Source organism: Planococcus citri, chromosome 5 (genome assembly GCF_950023065.1).
Source record: "Planococcus citri chromosome 5, ihPlaCitr1.1, whole genome shotgun sequence".
Taxonomy (NCBI): Eukaryota; Metazoa; Arthropoda; class Insecta; order Hemiptera; family Pseudococcidae; genus Planococcus; species Planococcus citri.
In genome coordinates, this window is record NC_088681.1 from 46,656,415 (window position 1) to 46,670,588 (window position 14,174).

Here is a 14,174-nt window from a genome sequence, read left to right on the forward strand (position 1 = left end):
TTATGCACATTCATTTGACATGTACGTCGTATATCGCGTATGGATTTGCGATTTGCGATTACTTTGCAAATAGTAATAATAGACGAAGTAAAGCAGAGTGAAATGAAATTCCAATCCTTCAATCGTACTGGGAATAAGTGTTTTTGCGGGTTGCAGTACGTTTCCGCGAAGGGTGTCGTATTTGTTAACTTGCCACTGCCACTGCCACCTCTCGCAGTACTCGTTTGAGTTTAAATACGTGTAAAACGTGTAATTTTCCGATGAAATTGTGCCAAGGGTGAGAATGAAAAAGCAGACAGCAGGGGATGGCAAAGTGTACAGTAAAAGTTATTCGATACCATCTGTGTATTTTGTATCGCGATGCAAAAGTTGTTGTTATGTTTTCAATTACTTAAGTTTGTATAGTATATACGATATACTACTATGTAAGTAAACTAAATGGCGATGTAAAATGTGTCATTTTGAGTGAGCAATGTTACACCATACGGAGTTACGGTGCTTTTAAAATTATTCATGTAAAAACCAACCCTTCTTATTCTACATCTGAACTGTGATGTTTGATATTTCAACGTCTTGTATTAATAATAATGTAATATTTTGTTTGCAGAAGCTGCAGTGCATAATTAATTCCACGAATCAAATGTTGAAAATGTGACATGTAGGTGAGTTGAAGTACATTTACCTAGCATTGTTCTTACTTTAGTTATGTAATTTTATAACTTAAATATGGAGAAGTTTAGCTCTGTTCATGATAAGCCCATAAAAATTTATACGAAGAGAAATTGCCAATTGGGCTTATAATAGAATGTTTGATTGCGAATACGTCCATCTACCTACCTTTAGAATGTGGCAAAAATTTGCCTTTATTTGTCCTCTCTGTTCTCTTTTGGTAGAAAATTTACAGATATTATTTTTCAGTTTTTTTTTCAACTTTCTAGAAACTTGAAATTTACACGAATCATGTATCAAAAGTACGCCTCCTGTTTTTTCCTCTCTTATAAAAATGCTGATGGGGTGTAGAAATGAAAGCATGGTATCAAAAGGTTTAGATGAATAATTTCCAGGCAAAAAGGTGAAATAAAAACTGCAGAATAATCCATTGCAGGGTAAATAAATGGATTGGGGGAAGGGGGATGATCGAAAAGCGAAAGTCGTCAACCGCATTTTACCCTCAGAATTCAATTTTCTTCATTTTCCCCAAATTTTTCAAATCATTGTGTTTTTGTTTCTTCTATATCTACTTACCTTATTTGAAAAATGTCGACCATTTTGGAAATTTTCAACTGGAGTTCAACTGCAGAAGTGCAGATAGTTGATGTTCATAAATTCATCGAAATAATTATCTATAGGTAGATATATCCAAAAAAAAATATTGTGTTAAAAGTCAGAAAAAGAGATAAGAGACCGACTTCACCTGCATCAAAATTCAGGCATTCAAAAATTTAGGTGCTTGAGTATATTTTCAGAAAAAAGAGGAAGGGAGAAAGGAAAAGAATTTTCTTTCGCTAAAAAAAATATATTAGGAAAATAGGTGCAATGTAAAAAGACGAACAAAAAGAATTTTCCATATCAGCAGTAGATTTTGGGAAACATTCGATTGATTGCTGCCTTTTCGATACTCAATATTTTGGTAAACGATTTTTAAAAACATTTTATTAGTTGATTTTTTGGGAAAATATTCAATTACATGATGGATTTTAAACAAATTGTATAATTAGATGGTTAATATTCAATTGATGATTTATCACAAAAAATCCAATCATTAAATTTTTTAATATTTTATAATAAGTAATTGAGAAATAAATTTTATCCGTCAATTTTTCAATCAAGTGATCAATTTTTAGACGAACTAACGTCTAAAAATTGGTAGGTAAATATTTTCATTATTGATTTTTAAATAGAATTTTTGAAAATATTCAGTCGATCGATTTAAAGAAAAACCGAACGAAGAAATTTAAAAAACAAAAAAGTAAGTAGGTACCGACTAACCTACCTACTTATTGAATAGTTTTAGTTCAAAGTTTAATCAATAAATGTTTGAGAAAAATATTTGAATTAGATGAAAATAAATTTTATGGGCCAATGAATTTTAGAAACATTTTCAACTGATTCAAGGAAAAATCGAACGACAAAATTTCGAAAAAAAATACTGAACGCTCTTACGGAAAAATTTCATTTGTGAAGTTCGAAAAAATCAATTTTATGGGCCAATTTTTTGATCAAATTATGAATTTTGGAAACATTAGGTATCAACTGATTCGAGGAAAAATCGAATGACAAAGTTTGAAAAAAAAATACTGAACTCTCTTGGGGGAAATTTTATTCGTGAATTTTGAGGGAAAAAATGATATTAAGTATGTTAAGTTGCTGAAAATAAATTTTATTGGTCAAGTATCTAATTGAATTAATTTTCAAACGAACTCTTTTATCAAGTCGACGAGTAAAAGATTTTCGATCCACTAATTTGGAAAAAAATGGATCTACAAAATTTCTATACTTACGTACAGAAGAGAAATTTTGTTCATCAATTTTTCAGAAAAATTTTCAGTTAGATCATTCTCTCCCCCTTCCCAGTTTCAATTGGCGTAATTCGTTATCAAACGAACTACGTTATCAGTTGATATTCAGTGTACACTTACCAATTGAATAAAAATTGAATCGTGCACTTTTTTAAGTGTATACTTACTTACTTACTTACCTGAGTCAATTCGTCAATTGAAAAAGAAATTTAACGTGGTTGATCGGCATTTCAATATTAATTCCCATTAATAAATCGATTTTATCCATTATGAAATTGACATGGGAAATGAAAACTATTTATTTAAGTATTATTATTTTTTCAAAATTTACAAATTGATTTCTTTATTTTCTAACTTTTTCAAAGAAATGTGTAAATAATTTTTTTTTTCATCTTTTTTGAATAAATTGCTACTTGAAAAAAAAATGAAATTTCCTCTCTCTAAGGAAACTTAAAAATTTTTTTTTTCGAAGTTTTTTAAAGTCTGACACGAGTTTATAATTATTTTAATTTGCCAAAGTGGCGAATTTTGACTGAAAATACCTTCTGCATTTTCAGTTTTAAATGATTTTACAAATATTTTGTGCGGCTTTGAAGAACTTGTAAAAAATTGCAATAAATTCTTGCCATTATGTCAGACTTTCAAAAATTTTGAAAGTAATGACAAATTTTATTTATGTATAAGTTTCGTGTCATATGACTCTTGAAAATTGTAACATGTCTATTGGACTTTTAATAACTTGAAAAAAATACTTACAATTTTATGTCAGAGTTAAAAATACATCCATGGCTCAAAACTTTCCTTGGATGGGAGACTTCACATCCATTTTTTCAACATTTTGAAAATTTTTCCACATAACTTGTTGAAATTGTGTATTTGTATCTGTATCAACAGGATGTTGAGCCCTCGTTTTATTTTTCATTAAAATACGAGTAAGTATACTGAAAATTTTTCGTGCTCATGAATATTTTTTTCGTCGAGAAAAGCTGATCTTTAAGAAAACAGTTGATATTTTTCAATTTGAGTGAAACATTTTCGAAATTTTTGAAACTTATGAAGAGCTATTCTTTTTTGAAAGAGGCATGGCGAAGAATAAACGACATTTCTTCACCCCCCCTCCCCCCTACAAAAAAACTTCTAGAAATAGAAGTTGAAAAAATGCAAAAAAAAAAACGTTTTCTAGTATCTTCACCAATTATCAATCATGAAACTTTTGGAATGGTCATTGGTCATGGATCCACCTGAAATGAAAATTTTTCGGACTCCTACCCCCACCCCGTCAACTCAATATCATGACTGCAATAATCAGAGACCCCAAATAGCTACTTACATGACTTCAATGTGTACCTAGACCTACTCTGGGCCTTGAAAAGTACTCGTAACAAGAATGAGGTGTGTAGCAGTCATCAAAATTAAATTTGTGCTCTAAAAATTGAAAAATTGATCAAATTCTCGCCCCTGCATAGCTCAAAATCTCCATTAAATGTGAACGTAGCTCGAATACAATGCAATAGGTGCTGCATAAAAATGTGTAGATATAGTGTATACTGTATAATGGTAGTTTACGTACACGTAGAGCGAGAGAGATACTTATACAGACGTATACGTAGTCGACAGTCGTACATGATACACGTATTACGAGTAAATATGTATACTTGGCTGTACGGAGGTATGCGATTGCGAGCTTTGACGATGACGTCACGCTTTATTACAATATCAGCAGCAGCAAATTGCAGCGTGTAAAATGTTTCCTTTCCAATTTGGAACGAGCCAACAGGCGTTTTCAAAGCTGGTGATAAAAAGTTGTGTACGATGTATATGTTGTACCGAGATTCTTATTTGTGTACATGGTAAATTAAATACTACATACGTAAATTGACTACGTTATCGATAACCCAATTGACGTCAATTTGTACACCGAATAGAACAGCTGATCGGATGTACAGACACAGAAACAGACAGAGAGTAAATGATTGTGTACGAATACATGGCCTTTGCATGTCTTATGTGAGTCCAAGTACATGTAGCTGATTGATAGTGAGCTGATCTTTGCTCATTGCCCACTTGTGTATAGATCTAGACAGACATAGACTTCTGGTATCATTTTGAAAACAGATTATGTCTCTTTATTTTGACTTTTTTATGTTTGTGGGATTTTTAGGACAAGTAGGAGTTGTAAAGTATCTATCTGCATTTGCAAATTTAAACTGTCTGAGGAACCAAATTGGTCCATTTACACATAAACACTTCTTTTTCTCCAAAATTTGACCCTCGTGGGATAAAATTAGAATTTTTACATCAATCAAAAGCTCCCCATCAAGTGCTCCAGTACACGAGTGAAATTCGTTAACAAAAATATGAAACTAAAGCCAGTACACTAATTATAAAATTTTTATTTTGCGTGCAGATTGCTACAGCTTTTTTTTTTTTCAATTCGTTGCATACATTAATACGTAGACGTACCTATATATTTTAACAATGCATCCAATTATTTTGTGCGTTTTTGACATACATAGACCTACCGATTCTTTAAAATTCTCATAAATGCAACATGTTATTTCATTTAATAAATTATTCATATTTTTTTTTAGAAAAATAATTTATCAATTTTGCCATCAGCGCAATGTTGGTTCCCTATAATCGGAGGAAATGTACATAACTAATTAGAGGTGGTTTTTTTTTGCATGTAGTTATCAGTCTGTATGTTTATTATTTATGCATTATTATTTGATTAGGATGTACGGTACGTGCAGTAAACATGACGAGATGTATATTATATAGGAGAATAGAACCAGTAAAGGGGAGGATTTCAAAAGATAAGAGATCCAAAATACTTACTCGTATAGGTGGTATGTGTTTTGTATAGGCAATAATTCAAAAAAGTAGAATGGCAAAAAAACAAAGGAGAAAAGATGTTGGTTCGAGGAAGAAGAGAAGTAAAAAGACAATGTGAGGATATGTTAATGATGACGATAAAATCATAATTTTTTAAAATATTCAAAGTCTGGACTTTTGCAGAAAATGTTGCGAATATGTTGCCAAAACTACGTATAATTTTACGAGTAACTGCTCGAGTTTTCTTTCAAGACCGAGTATAGGTACATATTTGTTGAAATATTTTGTCGTTTTGTCTATTTGTTGGGTGGGGGGGGGGGTATGAGAATTCAAAAGGTTCGATTAAGTTTGTGAGTAAATCACCTATTCTAATGTACTCAAGTATTATTGCTTTAAAATCCTTCGTGCTTTCATTTTTTGAAGCAATTTTTCCATTTTTTTTCTTCATTTCCCAAAAGTAATAAAAGTTTGCAATGAGAAATTTAAATGAGACTCAGAATGTGACTGGTCGAAGACCATTTTGAAAGAATGAGAGGAAGGAGAGGGCGATTAAATAAAATATTACAGAAAATTATAGTTGCAAAACTTTCATTCAAAGTGTTTTAATTTTATTTTTAAATTTGTTCTTTGATTCGAAACGTAAATTTTTATCATCTTCAAAGTTTTATAATTTTTTTTTTTTGGTTCAAAGATGATATAGGGAAAGGAAAAATTATTTTCTGATGGAATTTGATAAAAATTTGAATAAGTACATATTTTACTTCTTTTTTTTTTTTAATGGTATAAAGAAGAAGTATAAAGAGAGTCAAGTCGAATGGTTCCCAAGTTTTGATGAATATACCCAAGATTATGCGATTGTTTCCTTTTTGTTTGATGAACAGATGAACAAGAAATATTCTATACTTTTATTAAGCATTTTCTAAAAAAAAATAATTATTATTACCTATAGTAAAAAGGGCACGATAATAAAAATGAATTGAGATTAGGAGATGTGGAAAGTTTCTTTATGAGAATAATTTTGAAAGATTCAAATCAATTTTTTTTTTTATGCATCAGTGGATCACACAGAGAGTTGCTTTTGTAGTCTTTTCGCATTTTAATTAATTTTTTGGGAGGTGGGGAGGGCTAGAGAGAGGTCATAATAAGCAGAAGAGTATTTTGAAGCTAAAAATGTTTTCAAAAACTAGACAATTCTGGCTTATTCACATTTTAAAATTGAAGATAATTGTGGTTTAATTTTTAGAATTGCAATTTTTCAGAAATTCTTTCACATTTAAGAAAGTTTGAAATAATAATTAATAAAGTTTCAATTTTCATTCATGAAATTTACTTATCAAAAATTCTCAGCTTAATGTATTTGAGTTTTAAATAAGAACATGGATCCTTTTCGAAAAAAGAAAACACTCCTCTGGCCCATCCCAAGCAATATTTATCCCCCCTCCCTGCACAGAACTCTTCAAAATTGAGAACAAATGAACACAATTTAACAGAAGGGTGACAGTTTTTCAAAAATTTTAAATTTTTCCAACCCCCCACCCTATTTTAAGAAGAAATCTTCCATGGCTTCTCAGTAGGTACGAAAGTCCCACAGTTTTTAAAAAAACCAAAAAATTTGAATGACAATTTTTTTCTATAATTTTAAGTTTTCAAGTTGAAATTTCTGTAACTAAAAACTTTTTTTTGTAAACCCCGCCCCCTCTCCCCAAGAATCTTGGATTGGATTGGATTGAATTGTATTAGACAATGGTGGTCTTCCAGTGCAGAGCTCCATGGAGTTGAAAAAAGGGCAAAAGAGATCGTAAAAGAAATTTTTCAAAAAAAGTTTGGGGATGTGGGGGAGGTTTTTTTGAAAAAAAGGCTTATTTCATAACCTATATTTGGATAAATCTGAAACAGAAATTGAAATTTAAAAAAAAATGTTCATCGACTTCTCTTTTATTACTGTTTTTTTCAATTTTGTCGATAGTTTCATTTTTTTGTGGGGAAACGGATTATTTGGCAGAATTCTGACGTGAAAATTGAGAATTTTGAAAAAATTTCGCCAACTCTTGAATATTTAAGCTCATTTTTACTTCTTACTGAGAAATTTGAAATTTCATGGAGAAAATTCAAAAACTTTCTGAGGGCTCCAAAATGGTCTAATGGTCATGTACATAGACATAGACACATATCTCGACCAAAAAAAACCCACATGTTACATCGTTTTTGAGAATTTTTTTCTTTTCTTTATTGGTGCAAAATTCAGTATTGAACTGGTGTTCCTGGAAGTTCTCAAAAACTGTCTAAAATGGTCGAGAAAGTGCCCATTAAGAGCCAACTTAGGTTAAAATAAATGCTGAAGTTAATTTTTTATCATTCCAGGGGAATAGAAATACAATTTCTGGGGGAAATTGATAACTCTCTTAGGGCTCCAGAATGCCTCGAGACTGATTAATTTTCGAAGTAATGGATGAGGGAGGCAGATTCACCTGACGTGTTTACTCACTCTGGTTAATTTTGTGTAAAAAAAAGTAGGTATATTTGAGAAGAAAAAATCAAAAAAATTACCTCAAAATAAATTAACAATTCTTTTTCATTTTCAAAAATTCGACAAAAATTCAAAAAATAAATTTCAGCTCATGAAATTTTGGCTATGGAAGTTTTTATGACATACCTACTTTTATTCTTATCTGGCAACCAAGTTTTCAATTTTCACCTTCCCCCTCCTCTACTTTTTTTGTGCTGATGAAATTCCCTTATTTCAGTTATAGTCTACCTTTCACTATTGAAAATGATAAATAAAATATCATAGGTAGCTATTTTTTTCTACTGACAAGGGAACCTCTTGAGGTGTCACCCTCCGATTTGAACGGGACTGCGATTTTTGGAAAGAGCATAGTCTAAAACCCCCCAAAACCAAATTTTCAGCTGCCCAAGTTCATTTTTCGATTTTTGGCGAATTTTTGAAAATTCAAAATTGACTGTTTTTGGCGATTTATGTTTTTTTTGGAAGTACATACGTACTTGATCAGTAAAAATGGTCAAAATAAGTCCCAAACCTAATATTAATTACCCGAATCCAAATTTTACCATTTCCAGCCATTCTGGAGCCTCCAGCACGATTTTTCGATTTCTCCAAAATTTTGAATTTGCTGCAGAAGGCGTGAATATGAAGTTGGGCAGCTAAAAATCGAGTTGTGTATTATACTCGATCTGTTTAACGAGTTTATCCACATTTGAGTCGATTTTGGGAGTGACACCTCAAGAGTGGTTTTTGACCAGCTTTTTTCAAAACTAAAAAATCCAAAAAATCAAAAGTTTCCCGTTTGTGTGGAAATTTTTGAAATTCACGCGAATCGCTGTATTTTATTCAAAACCAACCCCCAAATCCCGCGGTCCCGTTCAAATCGGAGTGTGACACCTCAAGAGATTCCCTTTTGAGAAATCTTTCGAAAAAAGTTTCAAGTTGTAAGCAAGTCATATTTTCAACAAAAAAAAATTGAATTGGTTTGGTTGGGAGAGGGGGAAGGGAAGGTCAAAGTATTCAAACTTATGATTAAATATCGTCATCCAGGAAAATGATCATTTTTTTGTCCACTTAAGTCATTAATTGATCGAAAAGTTGGGGGCTTGTGATTTCTTAACCCTGGAAGAATGCAATGAAGAGAAAAGTAGGTACGAAAATATTTCTAGGGTGATTCAGAAATTGGACTTACTATAGCACATTTTGCCAACTTGTAAGGCATGAGCAAAAAGGCAGTGTCGCAGTCGCACATTGATTACTCGGGCAATTTTTCTGCTCCATTTATTCGCGAATGCATTTCGAAAGAAAGAAAGAGTGAGTGTAAGAGAGACAGAACGAGAGACGAGACGACGACGCGTTAATATGCGTCGCCGACGTCGTCATCATCATCATCATCGTCGTCGTCTGTATACTTACTTACTTACATTGTGTATATATGCGATATAATATACTACATAATATAGGATTAATATTATACTATGTATACATCGTACAGTATACGTAGGTACGTGGCGATTATTTGGCAATAAATTGATAAAAAAAATTCGCGCATTGCATTCGTTCATAGTATAGGACTTTTAGTCGACGATTACACCATCGCGATCTTTTTATTTTTATTTTTTCTGTTCGTAAATATATAATTTTTTTGAGGTCAATTACTGATGCGAAGGCGCGCGAGTATACACAGACATTGCGTTGTTGAAAATTCGAGTTGTGTACGGTACCTATATTATGTAGTGTACTTTGTTTGGTATATGGTGGCGATGAAGGGGGCGAGGGGGCAGCAGGAGGATGGCACAGCAGCGTGGCGGTGGTATATTTATGTATATTGTCGATTTTTTTTCCTCAACTGACTGCGACGTTGTGTTTAGATTTTATGGCATTGCCAGCTGAGTCGAGAGTTTAACGAAAAGTTTTCGAACGATGATACGAAATTGGATGAAAAAAAGGTCCAGACGAACTCTACCAATTCGTAGGTAGCATTTCGAGCCTTTGAGTGTACGTTTATGGTAATACGAAGGTAGAGAGGTACCTTCGCTTTTGGCTCGAGGAGTATTTTACGTAGCCCCGGATCTGTGTGTGGTGAAAACTTTTGCACTCAGCATACGAAATGAAAGGGTGCGAGTATATAAGACGTTCGAGCATGAGGAAGAGGATGAAGTTCATATAAGAGAGGATTTTCCGAAGGGATGTGGTAACTTGGAACCCTTCCTAGAATGTTGGTCGGGTTGGTCGGCGTTTTCTTTTATTTATTTATTATTTTTTTTTTTTCGAAAAAAATCTACACGCTGCGAAATATTCCCTAGTAAGGGCCTCCGCTTGTAGCGTAGACGACGACAACAACGTCGCGAGATTACGTAGACATACTACCACACGTTCACACATTGTTATACGGACGTATGCACACGACGGTAAGCAGACGAGGGCGAAGAGCGATGGAGGTGATGGCGGCTCGATATTGTGATAATGAGTACCACTGACCCGGTGGCCGGCCGGTCTTAGTGGGGCCACTATTGGGAGAGTTGCAGCAACTTTGTAGCAACGACACGCCGCCCAGGTGTTCTCAAAATTTTACCCAGGCTGAAATTTTATACGCCCAACGTCGTTGTCGTCGTTCGTAATGCATCGTGTCAGCTGGCGTTCGTTACACAAAGAAAAATTTCCCAAAGCTTGGTTTGCGAATCGTCGTGACGTTAGATGCAATTTGCTCGAGCGAATTAAAACGAGGTGCAGTGCACACTGCATACTGTGCTCGAGCCATCAGCTGTGATATTGCTCAAATGTGCAGGTCAAAGGTTCCAGGAGTTTGATTGTTGTACATTTTTATCCTCTGGAAAATGAAGAATAATTCGCGGATACTTTTGATAGAAAAATTCAATTCGAAATACTCCGAAATATAATGAAGCTTGCATTTGAGTAATCTGCCCTGTTTTTCGTCCGCATTATAATAAGGTTTTCGTATATAAGTATTTCAATATGTTGAGAGGTTTTTTCCCCCAATGACGTGTGCGGTGCCTACCTCTGACCGTTTAATATACGAATATTTTGAAATATTACAAGTTGAGGTTCTATTTAATAGGCTAATTTTTCTTTGTGTTTATGTCAAAGTATACTCGTACGTAATAAATTTCGTATAATTTATATTCACCCAAAGTATACCTATATTATACGCCAAGTTCGTAAGCTGCAGTCGAATATATACTCGGGTAATTTGGTGAAAGTTTGAAAATTACTCGATTTAAAATGTTGTGTCGCAGACGTCGTCGTCGTCGGACAAATAAATAGCTCGGCGATATTTTATCATAATTTTACGATCGTCGTCGATGAAATTGGAAATTATTTTAAGAGCTGGTGAAAATAGCCATTGGTCACTGATCTTTGATGTTTTGAGGGCTGAGGAATAACGAACGAGAAAATGTGAAATTGATTATTTTGCTGAAAAATTGGAACGCTGAAAGGTGACCTTTTTTTGAGGGGGAAAATTGGAATCGAATGTAATAAAATTTTTAAAATTGGATGTTCGAACGAAATTATTTTTTTTTTTGAATTAATCGTTTGAGAAAATTATTTTTGAAAAAATTATCAACTCATTTGGCCAATTCTTTGCATTCTGTGGACTTTCGAGTTGGTTTTATTTTTTGAACGAGATAAAAACCGTGTGCAAGTCTTTTTGGCTCATTGTCCATTGCGTCTATGATTTTGAATTGTTTAGATTTCGTCGAATGTTCATCTGTAACTTTATGAGATTTTCAGTTCTGAATAATACATACATATTTTTTATGTTTTGAAACGAATATGATTGCATTGCATTTTTTTTCGTGATCAAATCCGTTGATGGGATGATTTGGAGGCCAAATTTGAAGCTCGTTTTTCGAAACGATGCTCAAGTTTTCAAATTCTATTCACCCTTTCATCTTACTCATTTTTATTCTATGTGTATATATTTCACTCCAGGAAATCGAAAAAATCAATCTTTTTTTTTTGAATGAATCTGTTTCTATAGAAAATATATCATAAATTGAATTTTATTGAGGTGGTAAAAATTTCGTAATTTTATAAGAGTTTTGTGGAATTTCTTGTTAAAAATATTTTGAAATTCTTAAATTAATTTGCAAGATGAGTAGAGCTGGGATTTTTATGCAGAAATAATTATGATGAAAATTTGCAATATTTTATGCAAATTTTTTCGTACACAAAATATGCAAAAAGAATGTAAAAATTTCAGTTTGAGTGACGTATACTTGAGAAGGATTTTTCAAGCTGAAAAATATGAAAACTGTTAATTTCAAAACAAAATGAACCCATTGATGAAAAAAATACTCATTGTTCTTTTTAAAAATAGGCAAAACAAGTCATTTAATATAGGTGAATTCATGAATTATTTCGGGAAAAAGTTTTCTTGATGATATTTTAGCAGTGTTGCAATTTTTTGTTAGCCTTTAAAATCTCAATTTTTGCAAAATTTCCGTAAATATGCGAAAAAATACTAAAGAATGCTCAAATATATAGATGCAAAAATATGCAGGTTTTCCCCTAAAATATGCTAAAATATGCAATTTGGTCTGAAATGTGCAAAACATGCAAAATAATATTGGGTTAATTCGTTAGCAAATTTCATAATTCGTGGAGATCTTTTTAAATGTGCACTTAGTCTATAGAAAAATATGCAAAACATAAAAATTCCAGCTCTAAAGACGAGTTTTTTTTTAAAAATTGGGGTGAAATTTGTGGAAGAGGGAGGGAGGGGGAGTTCCTGTTTCCAAAGTAATGATTTTACAATTGAATATTTTAATTGCAAATTTTTCGTCCTGAATTTTAAAAATTTTTCATTAAATTTACTCGAACATGAATTTTTAATCGTAGAATGTACTGTATAAGTAGATGTGGCGGTGTTGCTTTGTACTTATGTATTATTTGGTGGTAAATTTTTTAAAAATTTGGATGAGGATGAACAGGGGAGGGAGAACTGGGAGAAGTAATGCAGAAATAAATCTAGATCAGAATTCGTATGTAAATTCATTAAATTTTTCAGAGGCTGTTTGATGTAATGTTTTTGAAATTTTTATGGATATTCCCATTTTGTATTTTAATAGCAGTGTTAAATTTTTGATAAAATTATAAAATGAGAATTTGGATGGTTAATTTGGTGGCATTTTTACGATTTTTATTTCTTTAAATGTCATTGAAAGTGCTTACAATTTGGAGAAAGAATAAAATTCGGACTGAAACATGATGATTCTAATTTAAAAATAATTTAATGGATTTTGTTTCGGGTGGAAAGAGATTATGAATTTTTATTTTCGAAAATTGATTTTCTCTTTGTTTTAAGTATGCTATAAGTATACAAAAATTCAGCAGAATACGAGCGAAATTTCTTCGAAGTATTTTTTAAAATTGTAAAATGGAAATAAAAATAATTTTAAAATGCAAAAATGTGCTCTTTTATGATCGATTTATTTATAAAACTTCGTGTATGTTTTTAGTCGAGAGCGTTGCTTTGGTTCCATTTAGTTTCAAATTGTAGTAAAAATATCACGAACAGTTTGTTTTTAAATTTTATTTCAGGTACTCTCTTAAAACTGATTAGTTTTTCAAAATGTTGTATCATTTTTAATTTCTCTTTCTACTTTTTTGATCGATTTCGAATTTCCGTTTAATTTCTATCAATTTCTGAGTTTGTTTGTTTGTTTTGTTTTTTTTGGTAATCTAAAAAAAAATGATGATTGAGCTCTGTCAAGTGTAAATTTTTCTACATAAGTATAAAACAAACAAAGATTGAAAATTTTGCTTACTTACTTGATTTATGCATTTGAATCTGTGGACATAGAAATACGTAGAGACAGCTGCAGTGGAGTTGAACTTTCAACAAAAATGTTGACAAACATTAAATTTCTGTATTGTTTAATAATGTTTAAAATCTGCCTATTTAACCATCTTGATGAATGTTTAAAATTGTAGATATTAAAAAAAATCTCGAGATGCATTTTAATCTAATCATGTTTTTATTTCAACTTTTCGTTGAAATTGTGAGAAAAGATGAGTGTTTTTCTCTATTAAAAAAATATAAGAATTAAAAAACCAACCCAGACGTGAGAAATTTTAGAATTTTTCTATTCCTAAAAACCGCCATCTTGTTGCCAATATTTTCGCTGCAGGCCACGTAGGATAGCACAAGAATATCCGAAGTCGAGCAAAGAGAAGAGAAATTACGTTCTTCGTTTTCCTTTCGTCTGATTGGCTAAATATCTCGTATTCAAACGTCCAAGTTTGTATTCGCTTTACGTAAGCATAAAAGTTCATTTAGTTTCGTTTCGTTT

General features: G+C 32.0%; 1 long non-coding RNA gene across 1 annotated transcript in view; it reads left to right on the plus strand.

Moving 5' to 3' along the window:
• Positions 1-284: 284 nt before the first annotated feature.
• LOC135849154 (uncharacterized) overlaps positions 285-14,174 on the plus strand; it is a 120,905-nt gene continuing 107,015 nt past the window's right edge. The window contains exons 1-2 of the long non-coding RNA XR_010559498.1: positions 285-425; positions 608-662. This is a non-coding gene — a long non-coding RNA (uncharacterized LOC135849154). The remainder of the gene's footprint in view (positions 426-607; positions 663-14,174) is intronic.